The sequence below is a fragment of the Taudactylus pleione genome, unplaced genomic scaffold (assembly GCF_031769625.1).
Source record: "Taudactylus pleione unplaced genomic scaffold, aTauple2 ptg000184l, whole genome shotgun sequence".
In the NCBI taxonomy this organism is placed as follows: domain Eukaryota; kingdom Metazoa; phylum Chordata; class Amphibia; order Anura; family Myobatrachidae; genus Taudactylus; species Taudactylus pleione.
Window position 1 is genome coordinate 10,082,566 of NW_028284586.1, and position 16,865 is coordinate 10,099,430.

Below are 16,865 nucleotides of genomic sequence, written 5' to 3' on the forward strand. Positions count from 1 at the left end.
ATATATTTTCTGTGTTTGTGACTTGTGTGCACTGTGGCTGCACGTGCATCAACAAAGGAGCAGCACCAAGCGTGCACCTGTGTCCCATAAGTAAAGAGCCGGCAGGCTCATTTCTTAAAGGGTGGTGTAACCCACAAAGTGCACTACTCTCCAGCAAAAGTAAAAAAATATTTTCTGTGTTTGTGTGCGCTTTAGCCGCACGTATATATCAATATAACATAAATGGAGGACCAAACTTTCTCCGCTAAAAATAAAATAGGGAAAGATCAAGAACCACTTCCTCCTAGTGCTATTGCTGCTGCTGGGAGTTGTTCATCATCCCAGAGAGGAAGTAGGAACATCACTACTTTTACTAAACAATTGACCCTCCAACAGTCCCTAGCGATGAGGATGAAGTACGACAGCAGTCATCCTGAAGCAAAACGTATAACTGAGGCCTTGACTGCTATGTTGGTGTTAGACGTGCATCCGGTATCCGCCATTAGTGCAGTGGGATTTAGACAATTGATGGAGGTAGTGTGTCCCCGGTTCCAAATCCCATCTAGATTCCACCTGCATCCTCAAAGCAGCAGCGACAAGCGTGCGTCTGTCTGTTAAAGGGTGGTGACACCCTCAAAGTGTGCTACACAAACAATAAAAATATTGTTCTTTTTTTTTTCGGTCTTTGTGAAATGTGTGGGCTGTAGCCGCACCTGCATCCTTAAAGCAGCAGCGACAAGCGTGCGTCTGTCTGTTAAAGGGTGGTGACACCCTCAAAGTGTGCTACACAAACAATTAAAATATTGTTCTTTTTTTTTCTGTCTTTGTGAATTGTGTGGGCTGTAGCCGCACTTGCATCCTCAAAGCAGCAGCGACAAGAGTGCGTCTGTCTGTTAAAGGGTGGTGACACCCTCAAAGTGTGCTACACAAACAATAAAAATATTGTTCTTTTTTTTCTGTCTTTGTGAATTGTGTGGGCTGTAGCCGCACTTGCATCCTCAAAGCAGCAGCAACAAGCGTGTGTCTGTCTGTTAAAGGGTGGTGTAACCCTCAAAGTGCGCTCCACAAACAATAAAAATATTCTTTTTTTTATTTCTGTCTTTGTGAATTGTGTGGGCTGTAGCCGCACTTGCATCCTCAAAGCAGCAGCGACAAGCGTGCGTCTGTCTGTTAAAGGATTACATCGGTGACAGCATCCAAGTAGGCATGTCAGACAGTCCGTACATGTACTGGCAGGAAAAAGAAGCAATTTGGAGGTCCCTGTACAAACTGGCTCTATTTTACCTGAGTTGCCCCCCCTCCAGTGTGTACTCCGAAAGAGTGTTTAGTGCAGCCGGGAACCTTGTCAGCGAAAGGCGTAGGAGGTTGCTTCCACAAAATGTGGAGAAGATGATGTTCATAAAATGAATTATCAGGGAGACCAGCCTCCAGAACGTACAGAGGGACCTGTGGTTCCAGCGGGGACAAATTAATACTCTGTGAGGATGAGGATGTACACACTGAAGAGGGTGAGGAATCGGTGGATGAGGATGACATCTTGCCTCCGTAGAGCCAGTTTGTGCAGGGACAGATTAATTGCCAGCTTGTTTTGTGGGGGCCCAAACGAACCAATCATTTCAGCCACAGTTGTGTGGCAGACCCTGGCGCTGAAATGATTGGTTTGTTAAAGTGTGCATGTCCTGTTTATACAACATAAGGGTGGGTGGGAGGGCCCAAGGACAATTCCATCTTGCACCTCTTTTTTTTCTTTGCATTATGTACAGTTTGGGGCCTAGTTTTTCAAACTGCCATCCTGTCTGCCACTGCAGTTTCACGCCTAGATGGGTCACGTGTTTGTGCCGCCCACTCGTGTCGCTTAGCATAGTCATCCAGCTACCTCGGTGCAACCTTTTGGACATAAAAACACTATTGTGAGGTGTGAGGTGTTCAGAATAGACTGGAAATGAGTGGAAATTAAAGTTATTGAGGTTAATAATAGCATAGGAGCAGAAAAACCTACAAATTCTGTGATTTTAGCTGTTTTTATGCTTTTTTTCAAAAAAATACAAAACACGGAAGGGTGGTTTTGGCAAAACCAATCCAGATCCAAAACACGAAGAAAGATCCAGATCCAAAACCAAAACACAAAACACGAAAAGTGGCCGGTGCACACCCCCAATACATATACATACATATATATATATATATATATATATATATATATATAAACACAAAACGTGCATAATAATAAAAATTCACATCAGGTGCTTGCATGACCATGTATGCATGTGTTCACATATATGGGTATATACATGTACATTTATATTTGCATATATCTTCATTTGTTCTTTATAGGTGATGTTAACACGTCCATATCCTCATTGTGAAAGGCAGCGATTCTGATACAGTATGTTGAACATACATATGATTTCGACGTATGTAATGATTATTTGCTCATTATCTTGTAGGATGGGGCCAGATAGACATTGTCACCATTTCACTTATTATGTTTTTTTGTTTATTCATTTGTAGATCTATAAACTTGTGATTTGAAAGACACTAGTCTTGAAAAAGGTCATAAATTGGACCGAAACGTTGACACAACCAAATATGGTGTCTGACTTTAACGTCTAAAAGTTTTTTGAAGAAAAATGACTCAATAAAATCAATAATTTTTAAGTGAGTGCCTTCATCTGAGAAATTCACAGATATTTCTTATATTTTGGAACCCAAGGGTTTGGAGAGCACCCTGAACATATAACTTTTTAAGGTGTGAGTGCAGTATATTGGACTATATATATATATATATATATATATATATATACATATATATATTTATTTATATATTTTGTGTGTGTGTGTATATATGTATATATATATATATATATACTGTGTGTATATATATATATATTTATATATATATATATGTGTGTGTGTATATATGTACATACTTCTGCCTGCGCCCCCCTCTTCATACTCATTTAGCCCCTCAGGTGAAAATGGTCCAGGAATGATGATGTTCGTCCATGTAAGATGACGTTTAGCCTCTTTCTGAGTTCCGTTTTTTTTGAGGGAAAAATCCGAACTCAACGTGCAAACTCGAACCTATCCGAGCCTGCACATCCCTACCCTAAAGTGGGTCGCGCAGCAGCAATTGTGTGACCCTGGCAGGAATTGCTTCAGGAGATTTATAGAGAGAAGGGAGACAGTCAAGAGACAAGGGAATTATTCCCGAATTGAGTACCAGAGAAGGGTGCTAGTTTGAGTGCATATTTCCCCAGCTTTGATGGAGCCCACATTGGTATGAAAATGTGGTTGGGCCCCTGGACTTTAAATGGCTATTTTTCAGCAACAGTGAGGCCTAGAGACTCATTTGAGGTGTAATCTTGACGGGGGGCTCAAGCTCTTCAGCGTGCCGTGCATATCCTTACCTTCTCCTCCCTGGAACAGCGCCCCCGGTGGCCAAACTAGAAACTGCATCCCTGGAAGTCCCAATGAGGATGGATTTGGACCCCATTGGCAGGGGCACCCCTCCAGGAGCAAAAGGTGGCATGCAGCAGCGATGCCGTGACGTCCGGGGGAATTCCTCAGCCGGAATGATAGTAGGCAAGCTGCAGGGCAACAGAAACTGAGAAATTGGCTGGGTCCCCAGGTCCCTGCACAGGGAGCAGAGCCAAGAAGAGTTAGGCCTGAAATCCCCGGTGGGCATCCATTGCTCCCGGTTCCCCGATCTGGCAGACCCGCGTTCCAAAGCTCGGCCGGTCCCTGAGTACAGCGCCCCCAGTGGCCGAACTGGGAACTGCATTCCTGGAAGTTCTGATGAGGATGGATTTGGACCCCATTGGCAGGTGCATGCCTCCAGGAGCCCGGGTAAAATCATCCGGCGCCCCACAAAAGGTGGCACACAGCAGCGATGCCGTGACATCCGGGGGAATTCCTCAGCCGGAATGTTAGGAGGTGAGTCGCAGGGCAACATAAATTGAGAACTTGGCCAGGGCCCCAGGTCCCTGACCAGGGGGCAGAGCCAAGAAGAGTTAGGCCTGAAATCCCTGGTGGACATCCCTTGCTCCTGGTTCCCTGTGCGGGCAGACCCATGTTCTGAAGCCCGGCCGGTCCCGGAGAACAGTGTCCCCAGTGGCTGAACTGGGAACTGCATCCCTGGAAGTCCCGATGAGGATGGATTTGGACCCCATTGGCAGGGGCACGCCTCCAGGAGCCGGGTAAATCATCCGGCACCCCGCAAAAGGTGGAGGAGTGAGCTGATTTCATCTGCAGCCCTGAAGACCCTGGAAGAGAAAAAAATGTAATGCTCCCCCCTCCTACCTTTCACTGATGATGTTAAGCGGTTGCACCTGTACCTCAGTGACAGACAGCGGGAGTACCTGGAGAGATTGTCCACCCACCCCACCACAAAGCAGTGGTTGCTGCTGGCCAAGGTAACCCTCACACAGCTAATCCTCTTCAACTGCAGGAGGGAAGGTGAGGTCTCAAAGATGCAGCTTGCCTTGTTTGCATCTTGGCACACTGCTGATTTACAGGATGATGTGGTGCTGGCCCTGTCGGAGCTGAAGAAAAGGCTATGTCAGCACTTCACCCATATTGAGATTCCAGGAAAGAGAGGCAGGAAAGTTCCTGTCCTCCTTTCCCCATGCGTGCAGAGGGCAATGGAGCTCCTGACAGAGAAAAGGGGAGAGTGTGGTGTCAGTCCTGATAATGTCTACATGTTTGCAAGACCTTCCACTTTGTTGCACCTCAGAGGATCCGACTGCATTCGCCTCTATGCTTGGGAGTGTGGGGCAAAGCATCCAGAAGCACTCCCCTCCACCAGGCTTCGGAATCATGTGTCCACCCTTTCGAGAGTCCTGAACATGAGCGACACAGAGATGGACTTCCTTGGGCATGATATCCGAATGCATCGTCAGTACTACCGCCTCTCTGAAGGTACTCTGCAATTGGCCAAAATAAGCAAGCTCTTTGTGGCACTCCAGCAAGGCAGGTTGGCTGATTTTAAGGGTCAAAGACTGGAAGACATCTCCATTGATCCCAATGGTAGGTATCATGGGTCCATACCTGACTGGTAGTTCCATGGACTGGCAGTCTAAGGGGGCTGATTTGACTGGGGACTTCCGTTTATCTCTGAATTTACAAAACCAATCCAGCTAGCCAGTGATGAATCTGAGGATGAGCCAGAGAGGCAAGTCAGTGCAGTGCCCATGGAGGATGGAGATGCAAGTACCGCAGCAGTGGTGGAGAGACATGCCCCTGTGGCTCCCAAAGGTGTGTATCACTTTCACATCTATTTGGGCGATGGTGGTGGTGAGGATGGCGGTGGTATCTGTTGGCTTTGTGGGTGGCTAATTTTTCTGTCTCCGCACAGGTGACTGCAAGGGTGCCAAAAAGAAACTATGGAGCAGTGCAGAAGTAGCAGCAGTTGAGAGACACCTGATGCGGTATATCCTCTCCTGCAAAGTGCCTGGCAAAAAAAGAATGTCATGCCTGCCTTAGGGCTGAGTAGCAGGCTCTAAAGGCTCAGAACTGGCTATCTGTCAAGTACTACATAAAAAAATGTATTACTGCTATCATGAGAAAGACTACAGCCTGAATAAAATTTATTTTGGTCAAACTAAACCATCCTCTTTCTTCGGTAAAACCCTGTAGCAAAGGGCACCCCCAAGGGGTATTAATACCTAATTAGGTCCCCATGAGGTTCAATGTTCTCTGGTCCTTGCCAACATACTTCTATGGCACATCTACGCTGGGTAATGTGATATTGATTTGTGCCAGCATGCATCAGCCTGCTGTTCAAGCTGTTGAAGTGATGCGTAAAAGGTGTCCCTGCGAGGGAGGTTCCAGCCATGGTTCCTGACAAGGTCACAAATACAAGTATGTGTGTGCACCTGCTCTGACAGTTGACTTTAGAGAAAATATGAGTGAAGACATGAGGCAAGATGAGCCAATCCTGAGGTTGCAAAGCTCTCATCTGCTTGGAGGACAATATTCAACAGATGGTAGACAAGAGTATGCATCAGCTAGGGTTTCCAACTCCTGACAAATGTAGCACTTCCAGTCTTAGTAAAGACATGTTACATGAAACAAGCTACAGTATAGTTTTGCACAGTTGCAGAGAGCTGTAACAGAAAATAAGCCCAGGCTGGTGTCAGATCAAAAAGTTGCATATAACAGAATTAGTTCTATGGTAACAAGAAAAACTTGAGGTACAGTATTGTCTTTCTAGATGATCCAGGGGGAACAGGAAAAAACATTCATCCTAAATCTAATCTTGGCCAATGTTCAAAGTCAAAAGCAGATTGTAATTGCAGTTCCCTCCTCAGGTATTACAGCAACATTGCTTACATAACATTGATTTTACCTCAGTGTTGAGGTAAACACTCTTGCTTCACTTCAGTTTCAAGTCATCACCTCCCCATCTATATTCAGGACTTTATATTAACAGTGTACATGTCTTCAAGTTCACCAATTAAAAAAAACAATTTTCAGTTTAAGTCTGTTCAGGTGTCTTCTCCTGTAACTACCCCGGGTCCACAACAAACTCAGATCCTCACAGTGGGCTCCTGCCAGCCAAGACCATAACATCTTGTTGTGATTCATGGTGAAGCTTGGGGAAACTCTTTAGCTCTAGCTCCTCGAATCTGCCAGCACCACATAACGGGCAAACTATATTTATCTATCCAGACATCATAAGCAGCAGCTGCCAGTGGCTTGAGCAGGGATAACTAAACTGCTCTGCGATACAGGTCAATCCATTCAATTATTGTGTAACTCTTAGGTTAACAATGTTACTTTTGTTGCTTAATAGCAAATTATTGGAGTTACTTGAGGTGAAATGTAGTTCAAGGTAGAGGTTGTGGGAGATGAGGTGGCTGCAGTTCAAGGTCAGCTAATTTAGCATGTTTCATTATTTCATTATGGATGACATACAGATGTGTCCTTATACACCAGGTGAGACAGCCGGCAGGATTGAGATGCTTAGAGAGAAACAGCCTATTGTATTTTTCTTTACATTTTGCGTCTTAGTCACATCGCAGATGCATTGAAAAGCAGCTAACAGTATACTAGAGACGCTCAGCTGCAGCGTTAACAGCACAGGAATTGGTTTTACACATGTACAAATTCTAGAGTCTGTACAGATATTCCCTTTATTGCTGCTTCTAAAGGGAAAAAAGGGAACATACATGTCAAAACAGCATTATCAAGTACAGGGTGAGAGGAGTTGTTGAGGTAGTACCAAAGTTTCCAGATCAAATAGAATTGTTTAACTCTTTGTGTAACTAGTTATGTATTCCATCATCGCTACATGCCAGAAACAAGTAATACAAGTAATAATAGCATCATAGTTTGGTGAGTCCACTTCTTCCAGTCGTTAGCAATTTGGGAGTGGTATGTCGCACCAGCTTATCAAGTGGTCTGCTAAGATCGTTAATTGGGTAGCACAATAGCAGAACGAGGAGGTCAGAACTTATTGTGGTAAAAGGCAGAGATTTTACACCATAAAGTAGAAGTCCTAAATTTTAACGCATGATTGGGTCTAATGTAGTCTGGACAAAAGAAAAGTATAAACAGCATGAGGAAATAGTACCATAAAATACTATCTTAAAACAATATTGAGTGATTTCTTTTTTTTATTCTCCCAGTAATGGTGCAGCTAACACAGCACTAAAACAGCTGGGTCATTCTGCAGCTACATGGTCAAGAGAGAACCTCTAATATGCAACAGGTTGCTGTATATCAATATCTCTTTAAATTAGTACCTGCCTATCGGTAATCACAATAAAATGAGAATGACTATCTAGCCAAGTACACCCAAAGCAGGGGATTTGTCAACTCATCCCTTGTTGGGATGCTTCAGCATCTGAGGAATGTTAGCGTAAGTTCTCTACATTTTGATTCAGAGCAAATGGCCGACTTGGCTGAAGAGCAATGGGCTCTCTCTGTAACCTTGCAGAAGGAATGAGTCCCAATGTACGTTGTAAGAAGAAGTAAACAGGTATCCTCTTAATGGATGTAACTGGATTCTAAAACAGCAGAACAAACATCAATTACTGATAAGTGGCTTGTTTATGGTGGGATTTGAGACAAAATGAGCGCTAGCTTTGGTACTATTGGGACAAATGGCATAGCAACATTTTTAATTGTCCTGAATGAAGTGACAGGTATTTCCACATACCTTCTGTACCGGAAAATGGTCCTTTTAACATGGTATAAAGTGGGTATGATAATTCCCTACTGTAACAAGTGAACCATGACAGACAGGGTGCCCCTCTCTGCATCTGCCTTTAAAGATATTGTGATACCCAAAGTACATGCTCGAGAATATCAACCTTAATATCAGTGCGGTTAATATATGCAGCATTTACTTCCATCATATAGAACCTGTGACCACAATGTATTTGATATGCAAGAAAGTAACCCCTCTATATCACATTGGGATTTGGTTGGGGCATCAAGCAGTTTTCGATGGAAACATGTGTCACATTAATACAGTGGTGATGCTAAAGGAGAATCCCAGTGGCTAGAGCTCTAATACCTGGAGTTTAGCTGGAGATATTAGGTACAGTAGTTGCAGGAAATAAGCAGGGAGTACAGATCAGGTACTATCTGCCAGGTAGATTTAATGTAGTAACTGTTTGCAAAGTAGCAAGTTAAGTAGCTAAGTTATTGCACAAAAGAATGATATTAGTATGGAATGCAGAGTTCAGGAGTTTGGTACACTTGAAAGCAATGCAATATCAAATGGTCTAGCAAAACGGGATGTAGTCAGCCACCCAACGGTCAAGATGCCGGCGGTCAGAATGCCGGCAACGGATCCTGACAGCAGTCGGAATCCTTGTTTTAGAATCCCGACCTCTGACATCCCAATGATATGTATTAGGGTTAGAGGTTAGAGTTAGGCTGCAGGGGGAGAGAGTCAGGGTTAGGCTGCACTGGGGTGAAGGTTAGTGTTAGGCTGCTGGAGGGGAGGGTTAGGGTTAGGCTGCATGAAAGGTGAAGATACTTACCTAATCCTGTCGGCATTCTGACTTTTGGGATGCCGCTGTTCTGTTCACCAGGATCCCGTACCCAACTTAGCAGAATCATTGTGCAAAATGGTCCAAGAGTCTGGTAAACTGCTGTAGGGTAGTGTCTCCCTGATCAAGCAAGTAGCTAGAATGGGCTAGTTTGGTGATAGATGTTCCAGAAAGATGGGTTAAAATTCATTAGCAATGATGGTAGAAGCACTTCCTGTTGCCAGAAAATAAAAGGTGCTTGAACTCAGTACCATTGAGTATCATCAGGAAAATAAGCAGTGATCTAAAGGTTTGTTTGGGGCAGAAACCTTTCAAGGGGTTAAAACAGGAAAAGGAATGGGGTCTTAGCAGATTTCAAAAGTCTGGTATGATGCAGACAAAGTGGTACCAATAATGGAAATAGCCAGAGAATGTAGTCAGGAAACACCATAGCCAAGTCTGTACACAGAGAGTCACAGGGGGAGATGTATCAATTCTTTTAAATATTGGAGAATTGGATAATTTGCCCATAGAAACCAATCAGCTTCTAGCTAACATTTATCTAGTAAAATAAGAGGTAGAAGCTAATTTGTTGCTATGGGCAATTTCTCTACTAGTCCATTTCTCCATTCTTTAGAAGACTTGATACATTATGGAGCAGATTTAATTAGAGGTGGTGCTTACTGCGGGCTTGTAGCAGTGCTGCACTCACCACTGATTTCTGTTCTCTCCATCCTGGTGTGTGAACAGAAATCCGCGGTAAACAGGGCTTTCTGCCCTAATTGTGGTCGCAGCGACAGCGTTAACCTACAGATCTGGGTACCTTAACCCGAATCTATGGGTTGATGCACATTAGCTGTGGGTTCACTGCGGGAGAAAATTAGTTTATAATTCATTAGCTCCCAAGAGCAAAATAAACGGCACACTCTGGAAACCAAACACACCAACAAAAGAGCATAAACAAACTAGTTAGTAACAAAGCAGCATGGTAACCAGACCAGAGGTAAAAACAAAAATGTCATGAGGCGCTAGAAAACTGTATATATGTAAATTAAGATAATTAATGTCGTACACAGGGAAAAATTTAATCCCTCACAGTCCCCTGTGTGCATAGACGATATGTCTGTGAACAAAGTCATTCACAGACCTATCGCTGCACAGCCGATGCCCAATATACCTGCACACTTATATCGTAGACTTGCAGCAGAGGCCACGGGGAGGGGAGCGCAACATGCCCCCCGGCTAGTGGGATCCGCGGCCAGGTGAAAGATGATGGTTGTTCAGTGTGTATGAACAACCATCATCTGCAGATATATCTGCAGATCACTCGATCTGCAGATATACTGTATCTATTACAGCTTTAGTAATGAGCCACTGATTCCCATGGCACACAATTATTTACATCAAATAGTCATTTTTTTTACATGTATCTATACAGTATGTATATTTCACTGTTCTGGAAGAGTGAGGATGAGCAGATTCAGGCAATAAAAAATCACTGCATCTGTGAGAAAATTACAAATGCAATGACTGGAACAGGCTTTCCCATGCAGGCATCAGTTTTCAACGGGCAGAAGCTATGCACATGAAAAATCAGGCAGTTTCTTTTTTTTGTATGGCAAAACCATTTTCTCTTGCAAACATGCAAGTCCCTCATGCATAGTATATGCAAAACCAAGCACAGTTTTAAACTGGAGGAGAGGAAAGCAACTTTACTGTACCTTACATGAAAATATGCTAATATGTTTACATGAGCTATAAATATACACCACACAGTACATATTATAAACTAGCATTTATCTCAGCGTGTGAGTCTGAGTCAGATAGAACTATTAATAGTAAGACTAAGAAATCTAGCAGACCTTGCTTCCTTCTGCTTACCGCTGTTACACCACCTGCAAAAGGCAGAAGAGACCTTGGCCCTCATTCAGAGCCGTACGCTCTGAGCAGAGCGCACGCTCTGAATGAGGGCCGCCCTCCATAATTAAGGAGCGTCCTCCTGGACGCTCGTATAGCTGTGGGTCACCACCCACAGCATATACGAGCGTGCAGTTTGATGGCCGCGATGGTCGTGACCATCGCCACTGCGAGCCGGAGCCTGCGGTTGAGGTTTTCAACCGCAAGGCCCGGAGTGATTTTGGCTCTATCAGAACCAAAATCACTCCCACTGACATCACTAGTGATGTCAGTGGGCCGGCTTCTGACGGTAGGCGTTCCCTTGGGAACGCCCCCGTCAGGGAGCCATGCCCCCAGCACGCCCACCAAAGGGGGCGTGCTGTCAATCAACATCGACAGCACGCCCCCTTTGATCAGACACAACGAACGAAGGAAAGTCCTTCGCTCCTCGCGTCTGGCGCATGCGCACGACGGAGCTCCCTCCGTCGTGCGCATGCTCAGTGCAGAACATCGACCCACTTGCGAGCGGACAGCCGCTCGCGAGTGGGTCTGAATCAGGCCCCTTATCTGACAGGTTAAAGACCTAAAGAATCACAAACAGTAGAATCCAAAACACACAATGACACAAAGTATTCCTAATATGAGGTACATGAACATGCTGCAATCGATGGAGAATCATTGCACTGAAAAAAAAGAAAAAGAATTTTAACATACTGTAGCTATAGTTAGAAATTTTATATAGTTACTATATAAAAAAAACCTGCAAAGCAAAGAGGTAAAGCTTACAGCAAATTGGACCTGATTCAGTGATGCACTCAAATCCCATTGCGAATTCAATTCCGTACACAACAGACCTAGGAAAATATGCTAATTAGTCAGCCGCCACCTTGTGCACTGAGACTCCTACCTCCGGCGTCTGACATCTGCTGCTCATGTACAAAAGTGGGAAAATCGAAAACATCGGTCACACATCGGATTCAAATGAAACTCAGGGTCTCATTCAGACCTGATCGTGAGCGCTGAGCACTCACAAGCGGGTCGATGTTTCCCAAATGCGCATGCACATGACGGAGGCGTCTCCGTCGTGCGCATGCGCGAGACCCGGATAACTATGGGGTAGCCGTCGTTATGGGTCTTGCACCAAAGGGGGCGTGCTGTCGATGGTGATTGACAGCACGCCCCCTTTGGTGAGCGTGCCGGGGGTGTGGCTGCCCAGACGGAGGCGTTCCCATGGGAACGCCTACCGTCTGGGTCCGGCCCCACTGGGAGTGATTTTGGCTCTGATAGAGCCAAAATCACTCCTGGGCTTGCGGCAGCGAGACATTACCTCAGGGTCTCCTCGCAAGCCCAATGGTCGCGATGGTCTTGAAACAACTAACAGTAAATGTAACTGCCATAATAAGGAGAGCACAGCTTATCTCTTAGAGGGGAATTGCATTCCCCACGATGGTGACGACCAGTAACATTGCTAATTTTCTCTCCCCATAGAGGTGTGCAGGAGAATTAGCAATGTTGGTATAAGTGGTAATGTGCCTCATTCAGACTTGTACGCAAACCCGATGGTTTGCATACAAGTGCTATGGTGTGTGCAGTGCGCATATGCTGCGATGCCACTGTGACCACTGATGCAGTGCCCTGGGCACCACAGCCTGATTGAAAGGCTGCGGCCATTTGGGAGTGGGGAATGGGCGGAGACAGGACTGTTCCCCAAAACTGACTTCTGTGCCCCGGCAGAGGAGTTCCATCATACATGGTCGTGATGGTGATCCGATGCTATGCCTTTGGACGCAGCACTTGGATCTGCAATGCCGGCAGGAGGCATCTTTTGTACTTAGACACCTCCTGTAGAATTAGCATATTTGCTCTACGGTATTGTACAGCCGCTACGTACAAAGATGCTGCAGCTGTGCAATACCATACAACTTTGAATCGGGTCCAATATGTGCAGCTGAATGTTTTGGCAGCGCATTGTGCTAAATTGAATTCCCCCCCTCAGATTCTGTTTGTCACAGTTTGCTCCTCACTTAGTAGACAATGACATAGACTCACCTGGCATCTACGACCCTAGCATTCCAAGGGCCCCATTCAACAACGAGACATAACCCCTTTAGCACTCAATCACTAACACGTATATACACGCGGTGCATGCAGCACCTGTAACCAGAGAACCATTAGTAAAACAAGTCAGTGAAGTACAATTCTCCACTCAGCACATGGTAACTTGAGCCAACTACAAATTTAGGAGCTGATCCTGAATTGGACACAATGCCAATGTTCACGTAAGTTTGTGAATGAGAAAATGCAAATCTTTAGTATAATGATGGTACAGAAGGTGTTGTTCTAACAACCATGAAAATGAAGTAACTAAAATCCACTTTTTAATTTATATACATAGAGGACAATATTGAGCCGTAAACGGTCAGATTTATTTCCAGTAATAACAATTAAAAAATGTCAAATAAATACAGATAAAAAACAGATTACATACAGTATATATATTCAGTAAAGTGGCACTGTGCAATTATGGATAATCATAAGTCCATACAGGTCTCTTCTCGGGCCGCAGGCCAATCAGCAGTGAATTAAAATTAGTGGGCACTCATTGGCTGGGACCAACGTGGGCTTAACATTAGTGGCCGTTCATTGGCTGAGTCCACATCCCAGCCAATGAGTGACCGCTAATGTTAAGCCGCCGCTGATTGGCTTGCGGCCCCGGACTAATGACAGCTCAAACCCATGGGCTGTCATTAGAGTACTGTTTCAACATGCTGTAGCGTGTTGATACAGTGTGTCCGGGGCCCTATTTTGATTACTGTGGAGAACATCGTGGGACAAAAGGTGAGTATTGGATCTTTTTTTACAGGAACTTCCATTGAATACTTTACATTGAGAAGGGGACGTGAACATCTGGCAGCAGGTGAGTATGTGTGAGTATGTATGGATGTAATAAATCTTTATTTTCACGGTGTGTCTTGTGTTGTTTTACACATTTCTTTACAGATGAACTGCTTGTACCAGCGGGCCCTTAATGCCCCGCATGCTGGTACTTGTGGTTCTCCGAGTACCAGCATGCTGGGAAGGCTTGCTGGGACCTGTAGTTCCACTGTAAAGACAATGTTGATAATTGTATTATTAACACTACATACACTATCAACCTGCCACCCACCACCCAGGGGTGGTGGGGATAGCCTCGGGCTATCAACCTAGACCAGGGGCACCCTGGAGAGGGGGAACCCTTTATTGGTGGGGTCCCCAACTCCCCAGGGATCCCTGGCCTGGGCTGACTAGCAGTCAGGGCTGATGCTGTGGCTTGGGGGCCCGGACCCCTGGCTGTGGCATCAGTCCCTCGCTAGAAAGGGTCCGGAGCTGGTTTTAAATATACGGGGAACCTCATGCCATTTTTTAGCTCACTATATTTAAAACCAGGTCTGGCCCTGCTGCCTGGTGCTAGTTCTTAAATTACTAAGGAACCCTACACATTTTGTTCCCTGTAATTTTGAGAACCAGGACTGGCTGGCAAATTCGGGGCTGGTTAGTCTTTTGGGGGGGACCTCACATATATATTTTTTTAATTAACCCTATTTTAGCCATTTACAGAAAGAAACATACATAAATCACAATGATTTGTGTATGTTTCTGACTATCTCGCAGCTCAGGGGGTTGAGATATTGAAAAGTGATTATGGCAGAGAGTTTGCTCTTATCTTACCCAAGCTTGTCATCCCGATTCTTGGTGAATTTGAGAGATGTTTGTTTTAGGTGAAAAGTACTTCTGATTTGGCCCGATGGTGATTTGATTCAAGATTGCTATCTCACCCGAGTTTTACGAATGTGATGAGAGAAATCTCTCTAATTCACCCGACTTTTGCCTTTAGTAAATTTGCAAGCAGGAAAAAAATTAATAAATCACCCGAGATGGTCATCTCGACCTATCTCAATTCTTAGTAACTTTACCGCTTAGTATTTATTTAATTGACTTTCTCACTTATATGTTATAAACATCAGCGCCATCCTGCTTTCAGGGGTTTATGTTCAGCCACTGAGCCCAAAAGTCTGGCCATCCATTTCTTATAGGGTACTAGCTGGGATACCCTGCATTGCCCGGGTTTAAGGCTGGACCCTGAAGTATACCTACAGCCTTTATTTGTTTACAATGCCCTCATCTATAACCCCATTCCATTGATCCTGAAAAGGACCCCACTGTTTACTAACATGCACTCAAACAGTGGGGTAACTACTGTGGGTGGAAGGGGTGCAGCTGGTATGGTGCCCGAGCTGCCTCTGTGGCCCGCCGCTCCCCCTGCATCCAGTCATGCACACAAGGAGGGCCAAATCCACACCTGCTGGCTGCTGATGGCACACAGGGGGGGCGAGAGGCTGTTGGGGGGAGGTGAGGAGGTAAGTTGCATAAGAGGCACTGCTATTGTGTGGAATAATGTGTTTTATTCGGCAATACTACTATGTGGCATAATCTGTAAAGGACATTATTGTGTGGTATGATGTATAAGGGGCATTAGTGTGTAGTGTAAGGGGCATTACTGTGTGGCATAATGTATAAGGGGCACTACTACTGCAATGCATAATTTGTATAAGGGGTACTACTGTGTGGCATAACCTACTAACCTACATGGGCTCTGTCTGGTATAACATGAATTGGCTCTGTGTGGGGACAAATTTATGTATTTTTTTACCTCTTGGTGGGCTCTTCTAAGATCTTTCTATGTGGCCCCCAAGGTTCTAGTTATGCCCTTGCATGCAAACATAGAGGGCTGACTAATATACAGTAAATGGTCACTACAAAAAGGACTAACTCTGGATTTAATGTGAACCTGCATGAGTCATACAGTTTGACATTTGCTCAGACTGTGAGCTTAAAAACGTACTTTTGTAGCTTTCACACAGGTTTTTGGCAGATGGCCAATTTCCACTGGAACCAGCCTCGAGACATGTGTAATTTTAGAATGTGCCAATTTTTAGGGATTGTGTGACAGTGTGTGGCCCTGACAAAGTTCAAACCTAGGCAGAGACCTAATTCTGGTCAAACTACACCACCATGCCAAATGTGGTGGAGCTAGATCCAAAACTCTGGCTGTGCACAAACAGACAGACACACTTTCTTGCTTATTATATAGATATTGGCAACAAATAGAATGGGTACTCTCCATTCAAGATGAGATTTATTCATGAAGTAAGGTATTCAATGACATACTACTTCTCTAAATGTGAGGTGGTATCAAGTCCAGCAATTAATTATTTAGTAATTTTTTTTCAGTTATTCATTAAAAACATAAAGTCAATAATAGGGTAACTCTCAATGTCTCAGTTTAGTACAATTTATTGCAGTTGATATAAATGTTATATGCCTTGCGCCCACCAATGGGTCAAAATGTTGGATATATAAGGTAACCCAGTCCCTAAAGTATACAACAAGAATAGTTAACTACATATTATGCCTGTAAAGAAATGGCTAATCTCTAAATAGATTGTGAGCGACGACAAAAAAGTGTTTATATATATTTACTTCAAGGTAGTTACAAAAAACATTAAACTAAACAATGAACTATGCTTAACAGGAAATAATATATGGAGAATGTAAATGTTATGTACACAGACACAATATTAGTCCTATATAAGCATTATTTTTACATACTGTACTTTTCTCTGGCACTGGAAGGAGATAGCTTTAGGAGAGAGCAGAGAAGTGTTTGGTGGTTGGATTTTGGTGAGTGATGAATTTGATACTGTACATGACTGATTTGTCTATTTGTGGATTGGTGTGTCTTGTTTCTTATATTTTTGTTATAAACTTTTGGTCCTTGTCTTTTATCTGTCTGTTTGTCTGTCTGTTCATTTTAAAAAATGTGTCAGACGGAAGCCATGGCAATCTTTGTCGTTGTTGCAAGACTTGCCGGTTAGTCTCTGATGCCAAACTTAAGCTTGTGAATAGATCAAGAAAGGACTTGCACCAATGGCAGGAAGGAGCTCGGCACACAGGAGAGTTGATAGA